The sequence below is a fragment of the Callorhinus ursinus genome, unplaced genomic scaffold (assembly GCF_003265705.2).
Source record: "Callorhinus ursinus isolate GAN/ISIS: 27379988/994484 unplaced genomic scaffold, GSC_fseal_2.0 scaffold57, whole genome shotgun sequence".
NCBI lineage: Eukaryota > Metazoa > Chordata > Mammalia > Carnivora > Otariidae > Callorhinus > Callorhinus ursinus.
In genome coordinates, this window is record NW_027397119.1 from 5,385,636 (window position 1) to 5,402,836 (window position 17,201).

Genomic DNA, 17,201 nt, shown 5'->3' on the forward strand with positions numbered 1-17,201 from the left:
GTTGCATAATCATCACAATTATGTATATCCAAAACTTTTTCATTATCACCAACATAAATTCTGTATCCATTGAACAATAACTTTCCATTCTGCCCTCCCCACCCCCCCCCAGCCCTGGTAACCACAATTCTACTTCCTGTCTCTGAAAATGCCTACAAGGTCCCTCTTGTAAGTGGAATCATACAGTTTGTCCTTCGTCTTACTTAGCATAGTGTTTAAAGGGCCATCTATTTCTTTTAAAGATCTGATTTATTTATTTGAGAGAACGAGTGGGAGGAGGGGCAGAGGGAGAAGCAGACTCCCTGCAGAGCAGGGGGCCTGACATAGGACTCTATCCCAGGAACCTGGGATCATGACCTGAGCCGAAGGCAGAAGCTTAACTGACTGAATCATCCAGGTGCCCTAGGGTCCATCTATTGTGTAGCATATACCAAAATTTCATTTCTTTTGATGGCTGATTAAATATTCCATTGTGTATATATATATATACACCACATTTTATTTATCCATTCATCCATTGGTGGACACTTGGGTTGCTTCCACCTTTTAACTATTATGAATAATGCTGCTGCGAACGTGGCTTAGTCCCTGCTTACAGTTAGTTCTTTAGGATATATACGTAGGAGTAGATGACTGGGGCATGTGGTATTTCTATGTTTAACTTTGTGAGGAACCACCAGACTTTTCCACAGCAACTGCATCATTTTATGTTCCCCCAGCAATGCACAAGGGTTCCAGATTCTCCACATCCTTCCTTGCCCACATTTATTTTCCTTTTAAAAAAAATTATAGCCATCCTAGTATGTGTGAAGTGTTATCTATTGGGTTTGATTTACACTCTCCTAATGACAAATGATACTGTGCTTATTGGCCATTTGTGTATCATCTTTGGAGATTTGCTTTTAAGTCTATAACTCTAACTTTCAGTCACAAATACAAGGAGATATCTATCGGAAGAAAATTCAAAGCTGAGAACATGTTGAATTGCATACAGATCTCAAGATCTCCTAAATTCCTTCTCTTAAATGGTATATCAGTTTGGGAAGTAAGTTCCTTTCTTATGAGTTCAGATTCTTTGAAGATTGTGTTTTATGTGATGCTGGTATGTTTTTGCCATTTTATTGGTTAACTCTGGTATCTTCAACTCAGCAAATCTGAAGCAGTCCTCGGTTACAGATGAATTTTCTGGTATTAGGAGTGGAGTAGAAGAGAAAAGTTTGAAAAAGATGGAAAACCAGTTCTTTTTGAATAATTTTTAAAATTATTTTTAGAGCAGGGAGGGGCAGAGGGAGAGGGAGAATCTTAAGCAGGTTCCACACCCAGCACAGAGCCCAATGTGGGGCTTGATCTCATGACCCTGAGATCATGACCTAAGCAGAAATCAAGAATCAGACACTTAACCGACCGAGCTGTCCAGGCGCCCCAAAGAGAGTTTTAAATTTTCACCATATGCAGGACACTGGATAGAGTAAAACCTTGCCAGTATGTTTCCCAGGCTTCCTGCCTCTCCTCCTTGGTAGATACTCTCCTTACTCTTTACACTTTGCAGTTAGGAGAGGCTTTGTTGTTGGGGAAAGGCTTTTCTACCTTTCATGCTAGAGCCTGGCTTGAGGGCAGTGGTTCAAACTTATTGAGAGATGGGAGCCAGAGAAAGAAGGTGTAAAAGGGGGAAAACAAACTTTATTCCTTTATTTTTCTGCTTGAAACCCTACCGAGCATCTGCGGTGTTCATGGCACAGGTGGGTTTTATAACAACAGCTTCTGTGTTGTTTCCTCTGCCTGCCCCCCTCCTTGCTGGGTCATTCCTGGTAGTCTTCGAAGACCCATCTCGGTGCCTTCTGTAGTGACTGGAAGTGCTTGGATTGAGCTAGGTTTCCTTTTCCTATCTGTTGTCACACCCAGCACAGTAGGAGGAGATCGTCAGGGGAATTTTACAGGAAACACCCACACACCTGCCACCTAGTTTCTATGATTTTTTCCCCCTAGTTTAGCAAATAATAGAAAACTAGGTGGTTTAGATTTTAATAAACATCTTAAAATATTGACTTGAAGTTTGTAATAAATATTTTAAAATTAATTTTGGTATACTCAGAGCCTAGAATAAAAGCTAAAATAACCAAATTGTTTTAATTATCAAATATTTGGAGAAACAAGCAGAGGGGGGTTTCCCAAGGTCTTTTCTGGAATAATGGAGTGAGTTGCTCAGTTTCAAGGTTGAAATGCCCATCTTAAAGATCCCATCTGCTTCTCCTGTTTTTGATGAGTATCTGACACTTGGTGTGAAATTGGCATGTAATCATTTCCGAGTGAGTTGGGAAGACGTGTGGGTACAGCTGCATCTACTATTGGAAGTGCATTTGTTTTCATATATGAAATGTTTGCCAAGTATGAAAGCATGGTCATAGCTCCACCCTATGGTGTGTTAGTTTTAGTTAAAGCTGTCTAAATTCTCTACAGTCTGTTAATCATGGGTCAGCAAGCTACATGTAGCCTATGTTTGTAAATAACTCATTGGAACACAGCCACATCCTTTCATGTGTGTGCTGTCTGTGGCTGCTTTTCTTGCTACAGTGGCAGACTAGAGTAGCTGTAAGAAAGACTGGCCTACAACCAGCACAGGAGAAGCAGGACTGAGTCTCAGTAGAGGCCGAAATTGGATTTCTTAAGGACAGGAATACATTTTATAATAGGTACTTGTTAAATATTGAATGAATGAATAAATTATAAGCAGATGTGCCTGTACCCAGTTTAAAAGTCTGAAACTTTTCAAAGAAGTTACGAGCTATTTCAGGCATATAAACATAATTTTAAAAAATATCCATGTACCATCCACATAGCCTAAGAAAGAAACCTGCCTCAGGCACTTGAAGTGTCTTGAGCATAGCTCCCTGATTTCATTCACCTACCTCTACACAAGAATTAGCTGTGATCCTGAATTTGATTCTTGGCATTGCCATGTATGTATGTACGTATTTAAGATTTTATATATTAGAGCACAAGCTGGGGTTGGTGGGGGGCAAAGGGAGGAGAAGCAGGCTCCCCACTGAGCAGGAAGCCCTATGTAGGGCTCCATTCCAGGACCCTGGGATCATAACCTGAGCTGAAGGCAGACACTTAACCAACTGAGCCACTGAGGCGCCCCTTATTTTTTTTTTAATTTTTTAAAGATTTTATTTATTTATTTGACAGACACAATGAGACAAGGAACACAAGCAGGGGGAGTGGGAGAGGGAGAAGCAGACTTTCCGCAGAGCAGGGAGCCCCATGTGGGGCTCGATCCTAGGACCCTGGGATCATGACCTGAGCTGAAGGCAGACGCTTAACGACTGAGCCACCCAGGCGCCCCTTATTTTTAACTGATCATTTTAATTTGAGATAATTTTAAATTTACAGAAAAATTGCAAAAATTGTTTCAGTATACCTTTTACACAGCTTTCCTTTATGTTAACATCTTACATAACCATAAAACAATTATCAAAACTAAGGCATTCACCTAGGTTATGTTAACTAAACTGTAGACTTTTTATTTGAATCTCATGAGTTTTTCCTGTAATATCCTTTTTCTGTTTCAGGATCTAATGCATGACCACAAATTCTGTTAGTTGTCAGGACTCCTTAATCTCTTCCAATTTGTGACAGTATCTCAGTCTTTCCTTGTTTGTGACCTTGATACTTTTGAGGAGTAATAATCTGTTACTTTGAAGGAATCTGTTATTTTGAAGGAGTAATAATCTGTTATTTTGAAGGTTTATCTATTGTTTTCTCAAAGTTCTGCATTATTGGAAAGGACAACACACAGATCTGCCCTTCTCAGTACATCCTGTTGGGGGGTAGGTGATGTTGACCTTGATCACTTGATTAAGGTGGTATCTGCTGGCTTTCTCTACTGTAAAATTAACCATTTTGCCTTTGTAATAAATATCTGGGGGGGGAGATACTTTGCAAATGGCATGTTTTGCAAATGGCATAACTTTGCCATGTGGCAGTGATTTTGTTTTTCTCATACCTTCCACATGTATTAATTGGAATTGTGTAAGAGCTGCCTCTTTTCTCATTTGTTTATTTATTGAGTTACTTATTTATGTTAGTATAGATTCATGGATCTTATTTGTGGGCTATAATCCAGTACTATTATTTATTTGCTCAGGTGTTCTAAATTTGGCCACTGGGAGCTCTTTCGTGTTGGCTCTTAGGCCCTTTCAACATTGCTTTCTGTTTTTGTTTGTTTTTTAGTCCTTAATTACTTCCTAGCACAAGATGCCCCAGGTTCATCTTCTATTTCCTTGCCCAAGCCCTGGAATCAACCTTTTTTCCAAGGAGCTCTAGCTCCCTTCATTGGACAATGGTATTTAGAAACCAAAATTCTGGGCGCCTGGGTGGCTCAGTCGTTAAGTGACTGCCTTCGGCTCAGGTATGATCCCGGGGTCCTGGGATCAAGTCCCACATCGGCTCCCCCTGCTCAGCGGGGATCCTGCTTCTCCCTCTCCCCCTGCTTGTGCTCGCTCTCTCTCTGTGTCAAATAAATAAATAAAATCTTAAAAAAAAAAAAAAAACAACCGGGGCGCCTGGGTGGCTCAGTTGGTTAAGCAACTGCCTTCGGCTCAGGTCATGATCCTGGAGTCCCGGGATCGAGTCCCGCATCGGCCTCCCTGCTCAGCGGGGAGTCTGCTTCTCCCTCTGACCCTCTTCCTCTCATGCTCTCTATCTCTCATTCTCTCTCTCTCTCAAATAAATAAATAAAATCTTTAAAAAAAAAAAAAGAAAACCAAAATTCTGGTTCGTAGCTATGCTCGTTGCTACTGCCGTTAGTCCCTTTCAGAGGATAAAGCTAGGAAATGTATATAGTATACTAACCAATGCACATACATGTCTTTATTTCTATATCCATAAAACGAAAACCACGAGTCTCTCCAACTCCAGTCAGCACCATAGAATTCATTCGAGCCATCTCTCTGTATTTCTAACAGCAGGAAACCTGACTCTTGTTATCCACAATAACTTGCTTATTCAATCCTAGTTACATATAAGTTGATTTCAGAATTGCTGAACCATACCTCTGTGAGAAACAAATTTGCCAACTAGAGTACAATATTTGTTCACAGTTCTTTTTAGTGTTCAGTATTTACTCAAGACATCTTCCAAAGCTATTTAGATCCACTTCTTTCATACCCACCCCCTTCAGTGTGGCTATGTGATTCATTGGTAATACAGTCAGACTCATTTGCTGTAGTATGCGTTCCATCTTTCACATGCTGGTGGATTTGTTTGTTTGTTTTAAATTTACATTCAGTAGAATTCACACTTTGTGGTGTGCAGGTCTGTGGATTTTGACAAATGTTGACAGGTATCCACAGCCACAGTTTGATACACAACAGTTACATCACCCCCAAAATTTTCTCATGCTGTCCTTTTGTTGTCAACCATTCCCTCCAACCTATGGCAACTGCTGATATGTTTTCTGAGTTTTTCTTTTCAAGAGTTTCGTATAAATGGAATTCTACAATATGTAGTCTTGGGTCTGGTTTCTTTCATTTACCAAAGGGCACTGAAGATTCTTCCATGATGGGTGAATCAATAGTTTGCTCCTTTTTATCATCAGTAGTATTCCATTGTGCAGATGTACCATTGTTCATTTATTTACTAGCTGAAGGACATTGGGTTGTTTCCATTTTTTGGCGATTATAAATAAAACTGCTGTAAACATTCATTTACTGATTTTTGTGTGAACATGTTTTCATTTCTCTTGGTAAACACGTAGGATTACTGGGTCATAAGGTAGGCATATATTTAAATTTACAAGAAATTGCCAAAATGTTTTCTAAACTGACTACCATTTTGTACTTCCACCAGGAACATATGAGAGTTCTGGCCATTCTGCATCCTCGCCAGCTAACTTGTTAGCACCAATTTTTGTTCTTGTTTTTTCAGTTTAGCAGTTCTAGGTACATAGTGCTATCTTGTGGTTTTAATTTGCATTTTTCTCATGACTAATATGTTGGGCATCTTTTCATATATTTATTTGCCATCTTTATATATTTTTAGGAAAGAGGTTCAAATCTCCACTTACTATTTTCCTTATTTGGTTTTGAGGGTTCTTGATTGTGGATACAGGTCCTTTGTCAGACATTGTATTTTTTGCACCTTTGTCAAAAATTAGTTGTGTGTGGGGCGCCTGGGTGGCTCAGTTGGTTAAGCGACTGCCTTCGGCTCAGGTCATGATCCTGGAGTCCCGGGATCGAGTCCCACATCGGGCTCCCTGCTCAGCAGGGAGTCTGCTTCTCCCTCTGACCCTCCCCTCTCTCATGCTCTCTATCTCTCATTCTCTCTCTCGAATAAATAAATAAAATCTTTAAAAAAAAAATTAGTTGTGTGGATCTGTTTCGGGGTTCTCTATTCTGTTCCATTCTTCTACGTGTCTACCTTTTTTTTTTAAAGATTTTATTTATTTATTTGAGAGAGACCACGAGAGGGAAGAGGGTCAGAGGGAGAAGCAGACTCCCTGCTGAGCAGGGAGCCCTATGTGGGACTCGATCCTGGGACTCCAGGATAATGACCTGAGCCGAGGGCAGTCGCTTAACCAGCTGGGCCACCCAGGCGCCCCTACGTGTCTACCTTTCACTGGTATCACACTACAACTTTATATTAAGTTTAGAAATTGGGTAGTGTGAGTCCCCCAACTTTGTTCATCTTTCTCAAAATTGCTTTGACTAGTCTAGTTCTTTTACTTATCCCTATAAATTTTACAGTGAGCTTGTTGATACCTACAAAAAAGCCTGATGGAGTATTTATTGGGATTGAGTTTCATTAGTGTTCTATAGTTTTAAGCATACAGATCATGCATATATTTTGTTAGATTTAAACCTAACCATTTCATTTTGGGAATGTTATTTAAATGGTATTGTTTTTAAAATTTCAAATTCCATTGTTTATTACCAGCAGATAGAAATACAACTGATTTTTATGTATTGACCTTGTATCCTATAAACGTGGTGAACTGTTACTAGTTCTAGGATCCTTTTTATAGATTCTTTGAGATTTTCTCTGTAAACAGTCATGGCTGGAATAGAAACAGTTCTGTATTTCCAATCTGTGTGGCTTTTCTCTCTCTCTCTCTCTCTCTCTTTTTTTTTTTTGCCTTACTGCACCAGCGTAGTATTGGATAGTAGCAGTAAGAGAGCACATCCTTGCCTTGTTCCCCGTCTTGGAAGAGAAGCATTCAGTCTTCACCATTAAGTATGTTATCTGTAGAATTTTTGTAGATTCTCTTTATAAGGTTAAGGAAGTTCCCTTCTATTCCTGGTTTGCTGAGCGTTTCTGTTTGCTTGTCTGTTTTGGTCATGAATGAATTTTGTCAAATGCTTTTTCTGCATCCATTGAGATGATCACATGGCTTTTCTTTAGTCTGTTATTATAGTGAATTACACTGATTAATTTTCAAATGTGAAGCAGACACTGCCAAGATAAACCTTACAAGCTATGATGTATTATCCTTTTTTATGTATTTCTGGATTGCTTTGTTAATGTTTTGGTGATGCTTTTTGCATCTATATTCATGAGGAATATTGGTCTGTTGTGTTTTTATGATGCCTTTGTCTGGTTTTGGCACTAGAGTAATGTGGGTCTGAAAATGAGTTGGGAATTGTTTCTACCTTTTCTGTTTCTGAATGACATTGTGTAGAATTGGTATTATTTTTTTCCTTAAATGTTTGATAGAATTCAGACATTTGACAGAAACCATCTGGGCCTGGAGTTTTCTTTGTTGGAAGGTTTTGTTTTAATTTTATTTATCTGTTTAGAGAGAGAGAGAGAGAGAGAGAGAGAGACCCCGTGTGAGTGGGGGGAGGGGCAGAGCTAGAAGGAGAGAAAGAATCCCCAGCCGACTCTGTGCTGACTGCAGAGCCCGATGCCAGGCTCCATCCCATGACCCTGAGATCATGAGGTCATAAGCAGAAATCGAGTCCGAAGCTTAACCTACTGAGCCACTTAGGCGCCCCTGGTGAAAGGTTTTTAAACTACAAATTCAATTTCTTTAATAGATACAGGACTTTTTAGATTATAAATTCCTTCTTGGGTGACTTGGTAGTTTGTTTCGTTTGAAGACTTGATCTATTTCATCTGTGTCATCAAATTTATGAACATAGAGTTGTCTGTAGCGTTTCTTTTTGTTTGTTTTTTTTTTTAATGTTCAGGAGATGCATACTGATACCGGCTTTTGTTCCTGATATAGTTTGTATCTTTTTTTTGTTGGTCAGTTTAGGTAGATGTTTATCAATTTCATTGATTTTCTTCAAAGAACAATTTTGGTTTCAATGATTTTTCTCTATTGTTTTTCTGTTTTCAGTTTCATTGATTTATGCCTTCATTATTCTGCTTGCTTTGAGTTTAGTTTACTCTTACCTACTTTCTTAAGAATGAAGCTTAGATGATTGATTTGAGAACTTTCTTTTCTAACATAATCATTTAATGCTATAAACTTCCCTGTAAGCACTCTGGTGTATTCCACAAATTTTTATATATTTTCACTTAGTTCAAAATATTTTTATTTTATTATTATTATTTTTTAAAGATTTTATTTATTTGACAGAGAGAGACACAACGAGAGAGGGAACACAAGCAGGGGGAGTGGGAGAGGGAGAAGCAGGCTTCCCGAGGAGCAGGGAGCCCGATGCAGGGCTGGATCCCAGGACCCTGGGATCATGACCCGAGCTGAAGGCAGACGCTTAACGACTGAGCCACCCAGGTGCCCCTATTTTTATTTTATTATTATTATTTTTAAGTAGGCTCCATGCCCAGCATGGAGCCCAACATGGGGCTTGAACTCATGACCCTGAACAAGACGTGAGCTGAAATGAAGAGTCAGACACTTAACTGATTGAGCCACCCAGGTACCCCTAGTTCAGAATATTTTTAAATTTCCATTGATCCATCCACTTTGAACCATGGATTATGTAAAAGTGTGTTTTTCAAATTTCAAATAAATGGGCATTTTTCAGCTATCTTTCTGTTAACTGATGTCTAATTTAATACTGTTATTTGAAAACACTTTGTATGATTTCTTTTTTTTTTTTTTTAAAGATTTTTTTTATTTATTTGAGAGAGAGAATGAGATAGAGAGAGAGCATGAGGGGGGAGGGTCCGAGGGAGAAGCAGATTCACCGCTGAGCAGGGAGCCCGATGCGGGACTCGATCCCGGGACTCCGGGACCATGACCCGAGCCGAAGGCAGTCGCCCAACCAACTGAGCCACCCAGGCGCCCTGTATGATTTCTTTTTAATATGTTAAGGTTTGCTTTATGGCCCAGACTAGGGTCTATTTGGTGAATGTTCCGTGTGTTCTTGAAAAGGATGTATACTCTGATATTGTGCTATGAATGCCAGTTAGTTGGTTGATAGTGTTGTTCAGATTTTACATATCCTTAATGATTTTCTGTTTACTTGTTCTATCAATTACTGAGATGAGTATTGAAATCTCTAGTTGTAGTTGTGGATTTGTCTGTTTCCTCTTTCAGGTCTATCAGTTTTTGCCTCGTGCTTTGAAGCTCTCTTGTAAGCTCAGTACACCTTTAGGATTGCACGTTTTGGGGAACTGATCCCTTTATCATTATGTAGAATTCCTCTTTATTGCTGATAATATTCCTTATTCTGGTTTACTTTGATATTAATATAGCTACACCCACTTTCTTTTGCTTAGTTTGTTTGCTTAGTTTTACATCTTTTTTCATCCTTTCACTTTTAACATATTTATGTCTTTATATTTAAAGTGAATTTCTTTTAAACAATATAGTTGGTATTTTGCTCGGTCAGTCAATCTAACAACCTCTTCTAAGGTATATTCACACTGAATGTGATTATTGATGTGTTGGATTAAAATATACTATCTTGTGTACTGTTTTCTATTTGTTTCATTTTTTTCTGTTTACTTTTTTCTTCTTTTTCTGTCTCTTGCATGTTACCCAAGCATTTTAATGATACCATTTTATCTTTTCTATGAACTTATTATTTATATGTATTTAAAATTTTTTCCAAAAAAATTTTTTTTCATAGTTGACCTAGGGTTTACAATATACATCTGTAACTAAGAGTCCACCTTAAAATAATAAGGTATCACTTCACATGTAGGATGAGGACTTTACAAAAGTATATTCTCAATTCCTCCTTCCCATCCCTTTGATATTGTGCTACAGTTTACTTTCATACATCCTGTAGACAAACAGCACATTGCTGCTGCTTTTGCTTTGTACAGTAGGCTTTCAGAGCAGAAGTCAGCAAAGCAAACCCATTGGCCAAATTCACCCTGCCACCTCTTTTTGTATGGCCTGTAAATTAGGAATGGTTTTTAAATTTTTTAATGGTTGAAAAAAATAAAAAAAAAATTTCATGACACGTGAGAATTACATGAAACTAAAATTTCAGTGCCCATAAAGTTTTATTGGAATATAGCTACAATCATTTCTTTATGTTTTGCCAATGTCTGCTTTCATACTTTAAGGAGAATTAAGTGGTTGCAACAGAGACCATAAGGCCCACAAAGCCTAAAATATTTGCCTTTTATAGAAAAAAAATTTTTGCCAATCTCTGTTTTAGAGCAATTAAAAATGAGAAAAAGTTTAATTTTATTTTACCTACATTTATTCCATTTCTAGCACTCTTCTTTGTGTGAACCCAAGTTTCTGTCTGATAACCATATTCCTTCTGTCTGAAGAACTTCCTTCAGCTTTTTTTTATTGACTAAGTCTGCTAGCCCTTAATTCCCTCAGTTTTCCTCTGAGAAAGTCTTTATTTCCTCTTCATTAAAAAAAAAATATTTTCTGTAGGTTAACAGGTTTTTTTTTTTTCTTTTGGTGCTTTAGGCACTTCATTGATGTTGTTTTGTATCATTTCTGACTGGAAGTTAACTGTAATTATCTTTGTTCCTCCATATGTCTTTTATTCTCTGGCTGTCTTTAAGATTTTCTCTTTGTGTTTTTAAAAATATGATATGCTAAGGTGTTCTTTATTTGTCTGGCATTTATCCTTGGTGGTCTCTGAGCTTCTCTGTGGTTTCCTGTCAGTCATTATTTTTGGAAAATTTTTGGGATTATTTCTTCCTATTGCATGCTCCTCTTCCTGGGATTCTAATTATGGGTGGGTTAGATTATTTGATATTGTCCAGCAGCTCTTGGATGTCTTAATTTGTTTCCTATCCCCTGTTGTTTTTCCTTTGTATTTAAGTTGGGTAGTTTCTACTGACTTATCCAATTCTCTTCCTTGGCTGTGTTGAGTCTACTGGTGAGCTAGGTGAAGACATTTCTCATCTCTGGTATTGTGTTTTGCATTTCTGACATTTTCACTTGATATTTTTTTTTTAAAGATTTTATTTATCTGTCAGAGAGAGAGCACAAGCAGGGGGATTGGCAGGCAGAAAGAGAAGCGGTTCCCTGCTGAGCAGGGAGCCCAATGTGGGACTTGATCTCAGGACCCTGGGATCATGACCTGAGCCGAAGGCAGATGCTTAACTGACTGAGCCACCCAGGCATTCCTCACTTGATTTTTTTTTATTTTTTTAAATTTTTTATTGTTATGTTAATCACCATACATTACATCATTAGTTTTTGATCTCACTTGATTTTTTTTAATAGTTTCTATCTCTTTGTAGAAATTACTCATCGTATCTTGCATATTATTCATTTTTTCCATCAGAGTCTTTAACATATTAATCATAATTATTTTGAATTCCCTGTGCCAACATCTGGATCACATTTGTGTGTTATGTTTTCATGTACTTCAATTTTTTTTTCAAACCCAACCTAGTGTAGGATATAGCAGACACTGAGGTATATAAAATTTATATCTGGAAATGGAAATACCTTTCCTCTTGCTAGGCCTTTAATGGAGGTAAGGGATGAATTAATCTAGTTGGGGTTTGGTCTTGGTTTGAGGTTTGTTGCTAAGGTTACCTTTGGTGTACCACAGGTATCAAATTCTGTAGTCATACCTGGGGTGTAGAGCAGGTGTGCGTTTGCCAAGCAATGTCTGCCTTCAGCTTTAGAACTTCTCTCTGCATTGCACCCAAGAGGAGGTCTCTGCATGCTCCTTTTTGTTCTCCTGCTCCTGTCCCTCTCACAACGATACTCCACTTTGACTTGTTTCTAGAAGTTTGTTAGCTTGGGAGGTGGGTGGTGGAGTGTTCCTGGTTCTGGTTAGGCCTCAGGTTTAGGCAGATGTCATGTCCCTGCGTCTCAGGAGGGTAGCCTTCTCATTTTTCCTGCTCTTCCTTCCTTGTAGTTCTGGAGCCAGCAAATATTCCTGCCCATCCCCCCAGCATAGATTTTCTTTTTCATGTTCCCTCCCCTACAGGTTAAATATTAAGCTTTTTAAGGGGAAAGCATCCCAGTGGATTCGTGCCCGTACAGCTGTGGTTGTTGTACCCTCTCTCAGGTCTGCACCATAACACTTTTCTTGGGGCTCTTTCTGATCTCTTCTATGAGCTTATAGAGAAAAACCTATAAGAGGGCACAAACTCCCAATTTCTTTGGTCCTCAAGTAGCTCACTAGCCCACATCTGGCCTTCACCAACTCATTAACCATCCTAACTGAACTATTACAAGTGTCTTGTTGCATCTACCCCAGGTAAGAGACCCTACTCTGCTTACCCTTCTGGTGCCTACCTCTCCTTAGATTCTTGGCCAGTAGGTTGTCCTGGGACTACAGTGCTCTGATTGGTTTAGAAGTATTGTAGATTGTAGTTTATCTAGTCTTTCCTTTGAGAGGGTGAGTGTATTCTTTTTTTTTTAATACTTACCTACATCCCCTAGTGGAAGTCAGATGTCTTTGTATTTCTACTATATTTGCAGCTATTACTAAACCATATATAAAAGAATATAAATGGTATGCTGCATGTGTTCTTACGCAGTTTTGCTTTCCATTCAACATTATATTTGTGGAGTTCAGAAACAAAGGACAGATTATTACAGCAATAGCAATATCCAGAGGATCACCATTTGTACTGCTTCCCCTTGCCCCCAAGTCCCATGGGTGGATTGAGGTGGATGCCTGCATATGGAATGGGTTGCATTATAGGAGAAGGGACCCTGAGGTTAGGAAACCTGGAACTGTTATAGCGGGCAATAGCATCCCCTGCGTTAAGGGAGGTATTGCCTTTATTATAATAGACAAGATGCATGACTTCCCTTGGTTCCAAAGGAAGACATTATATCTACAAGCCAGAGTTGATCAGAGTTGCCACTGTGGACAGTTGGGGTTGGATACTTCTTAGTTGTGGGGACCTGCCCTGTGCATTATAGGGTGTCTAGTAGCATCCCTGGCTTTTGCCCACTGCATGCCAGTAGTACCTCTTCTCCCAGCTGTGTCCACTAAATATGTCTCTAGACATTGTCAAATATCTTCGGTGGGCAAAACCGCCCCAGTTTGAGAACTACTATGGTAAGCAAACTTACCCTTGGCTCCAAAGGGAGTCTTGCAAAGTTCGCTTTACAATCTTTAAAAGATAGTCTAGAACAAAGAGCAGTCAGTGCCTCCTTTTACAAGATTTGTGGAAATGCATGTTATCCATGGACCATTGTCTCCCAACATTGGTTTTAACTTAATTGCATGGTGGTTAGAGGAATGCTGTGTATGCCATTGATTCTTTGATTTGTTGAGACTTGTTCATGGCCCATCTGTGGTTGGTTTTTGTAATTGTCTTAATTGTGCTTGAAGACAGTGTGTTTTCTCTGTTAGGTGCAAAGTTTGGTATGTGTTGATCAGGTCAAGATCATGACATTTCCATACAGATCTTTTATGTCTGTATAACTTTTGTCTGAGCTGCTAATTACTAAGAGAGGTATATAAGTCCTTTCTATGTAAGTCTCTAAGCTGCTAATTACTAAGAGAGGTATATAAGTCCTTTCTGGAAAATATAAATTTTCCAAATGGAAAATTTGTCCATTTTCCCTTGTAATTGCTAATTTTGTATTATATATTTTGAGGCTATATTAGGTACGTCCCCCAATTTGAGAGCTAGAACGCTGTAATTTACTTCTAGGTATTTATGAGCTCTTTCCCATCCTGGGCTTCTGCCTCCCTCGACTGGGGTAGCTACTGGTCCTGTCCTGCTCTTTTTAGTTTTTCCTTAATTTTTTTAATATTCCCTATTTTCCCCATTTGTTGCTTTGTGAGTTATATTCGAATTATGTTCTTTTGGTGGTTTCCTTTAAATTCTTAATACACATACTTAAGAAAATCCCATATTTATCCCTAAATCTACTCTCCTGGGGCGCCTGGGTGGGCAGTTGGCTAAGCATCTGCCTTCAGCTCAGGTCATGGTCCCAGGGTCCTGGGATCGAGCCCCAAGTTGTCGTCGTCATCGTCATCATCAGGCTCTGTGCTCAGCGGGGAGCCTATTTCTCCCTCTCCCCCTGCTTGTGTCTCTCTGTCAAATAAATTTTTTTTTTTTTAAATCTCTCCTCTCAATAATACAGACAGCTTGGAATGCTTTAACTCCAGCCACCGCTTCTCAGCTGATATTCTTGTTTTGTTGATTCCCTCATGCAAACACTATTAATATATTATTGTTTTATACAGTTTGTTTAAATTCACCCACTTTTTCTTTTTTTTTTTTTTTGCCAGTGATTCTGCATCTCATTCCTTCCTTGTGTGATCACTTTCCTTCTTCCAAGTAATTCCTTTAGTCAACAATTCTCAGTTGACAGTTGATTTTTTTTTCTCAGTATTTTGAAGATAATAGCTCTGGCTTCCGATGTTGCTAATGAGAGCCCTGCTATTGGTGCAATTTCCAGTCATCATTCTTTTATAAGTAATTGGTCTTTTTTCTTTGGCTATTTTTTTTTTTAAGATTTTATTTATTTATTTGACAGAGACACAGTGAGAGAGGGAACACAGGAAGGGGGGAATGGGAGAGGGAGAAATGGGCCTCCTGCTGAGCAGGGAGCCCAATGCGGGGTCGATGCGGGGCTCAATCCCAGGACCCTGGGATCATGACCTGAGCTGAAGGCAGACGCTTAACGACTGAGCCATCCAGGCGTCCTCTTTGGCTGTTCTTAAGATCTCCTTTATGTCTTGGACTTACTCAACTTTAGTAAAACACATCTATATGTAGATTGGGGGGGGCTTGTTGTGACCCTTAAACCTATAAAACCACATTTTTCATCAATTTGAGAGGATTTTAAGCTATTATTTTGAAATATGCAAGCTGTGTTGCATTCTAAACATTAAAAAAAGTAAGTAAATAAATAATGAAAGCAGTTTGGTGGGGAGAGGTGGGTTGTGTCTGCAGTGTCTTTCTACAGAGTTAGAAGGCCTTCCTGAATCTGCTGTGAGTTGTTACAAATACCATCTAGAGGTAAACCAGACCCTGGGAGGCATGCAGGGAAGCAGAAATGGGTACGAGGGGAATATTCTCAGGAAGAAGTTAAGGCTAAAAGGAGAAACCTTACTCCATGAATGTTTTCTCCAACAGTCAATAGATCCTCTCACTCCGGCAATATTTAACTGGAAAGATCAGGCTGTGTGTGTCTCCCTTGTGTTGACATAGCATAGTGTTCTTCCCAGAGAATAGCACAGCACATGGAATTGTCATGACCTGTTTTTTTGTTTTGTTTTTGTCTTTGAGTTAAAATGTGAGCTAGACTGTGAACACCACAGGGACTGTGCGAGGTTAAAATCGTATCCCTAGCACCCAGCCTAATGGCTGGTGTATAGTAGATGCTCAACAAAAATGCATTGCATCAGGGGCGCCTGGGTGGCTCAGTCATTAAGCGTCTGCCTTCGGCTCAGGTCATGATCCCAGTGGGATCGAGCCCCACTTCGGGCTCTCTGCTCAGTGGGAATCCTGCTTCTCCCTCTCCCACTCCTCCTGCTTTGTGTTCCTGCTCTCGCTGTCTCTTTCTTTGTCAAATAAATAAAACCTTAAACAAAATGCATTGCATCAGAGAATGGATAATAATTTGGAGGCAGATATATTGAGTATCTTAAGTTACCTTTTCTGTGCTCAGTGCCACAGAAAAGTGCTTTTCCAAAGTTTTTGGATTTCACTAACAAGTTAAAACATTGATCTTACATGGAAGTTTTTAAAACTATCGTAAGGGCGTCTGGGTGGCTTAGTTGGTTGAGCGACTGCCTTCCGCTTAGGTCATGATCCCGGAATCCCAGGATTGAGTCCCACATCGGGCTCCCCCCACCCTCAGCGGGGAGTCTGCTTCTCCCTCTGACCCTACCCCCCTCTTGTGCTCGCTCTCTCTCTCTCTCTCTCTCTCAGAATAAATAAAATCTTTAAAAAAATAAAATAAAACTACCGTAAGCAGGGTGCCTAGGTGGCTCAGTCGGTTAAGCGTCTGCCTCTGGCTGGGGTCATGATCTCTGGGTCCTGGGATGGGGGCCCCCAGTGGGGGTGGGATGTCTGCTTCTGCCTTTCCCCCTGCTCATGCCCTGCTCAGCGGGAAGCCTGCTTCTCCCTCTCCCACTCCCCCTGCTTGTGTTCCCTCTCTCACTCTCTCTCTCTGTCAAATAAAATCTTTAAAAAAATAAAATAAAAATCTCATCTCCCACCTGATCAGTGAAAATATCATTGACTGGCTCCTTATTCACAGAAGGACTATTGCAACCCTATTCATACAGAAAAGAAAGTATAAAGTAGAGGTGTCCCTAGCTCAATAGGCTTTATGGGAAATAAAACGCACGTGATGGACAGCCAAGCGTTACATTGTGTGGTGTTGACTATTCCTTGGCGGAAGAACAGAAAGATAAGTGTGCTTGGAACCCGTGGGGATGGATGAACCTTGATATGGTGTGGAATTCTGTACTGTTTACCAAGTGTGTTTAGACAAACTGCCCGATTGAGTTCTCACAATTAACTCGTGAGATATTACTCCTATCTTAAAGGTGCAGAAAGGGGTTTGAAGAGATTCACCTTTGTTGAGGGTGATTTGCCCAAGGTGACACACACAGTCCTAATGATTGGTCCAGCGCAGAGTGTGAGATCTCGAGCTCAGACTCTTCCAATTCCGGGCTCAATCTACATCCCCACTACCTTCCTGGGAGATTCGGGAACGAAACGTCAGCAGAGAAAGGTGCGCTACTCGGACTACTGTAACATCGCGGTAGGATGAGTCCGGACAGATGTGGACCAAATTATCCCACTGTACTTTTTTGTCCAAGGGCCTGAGGTATTTCGAATAAAGCTGGAAGAGTGGGCACTTGGAGAGC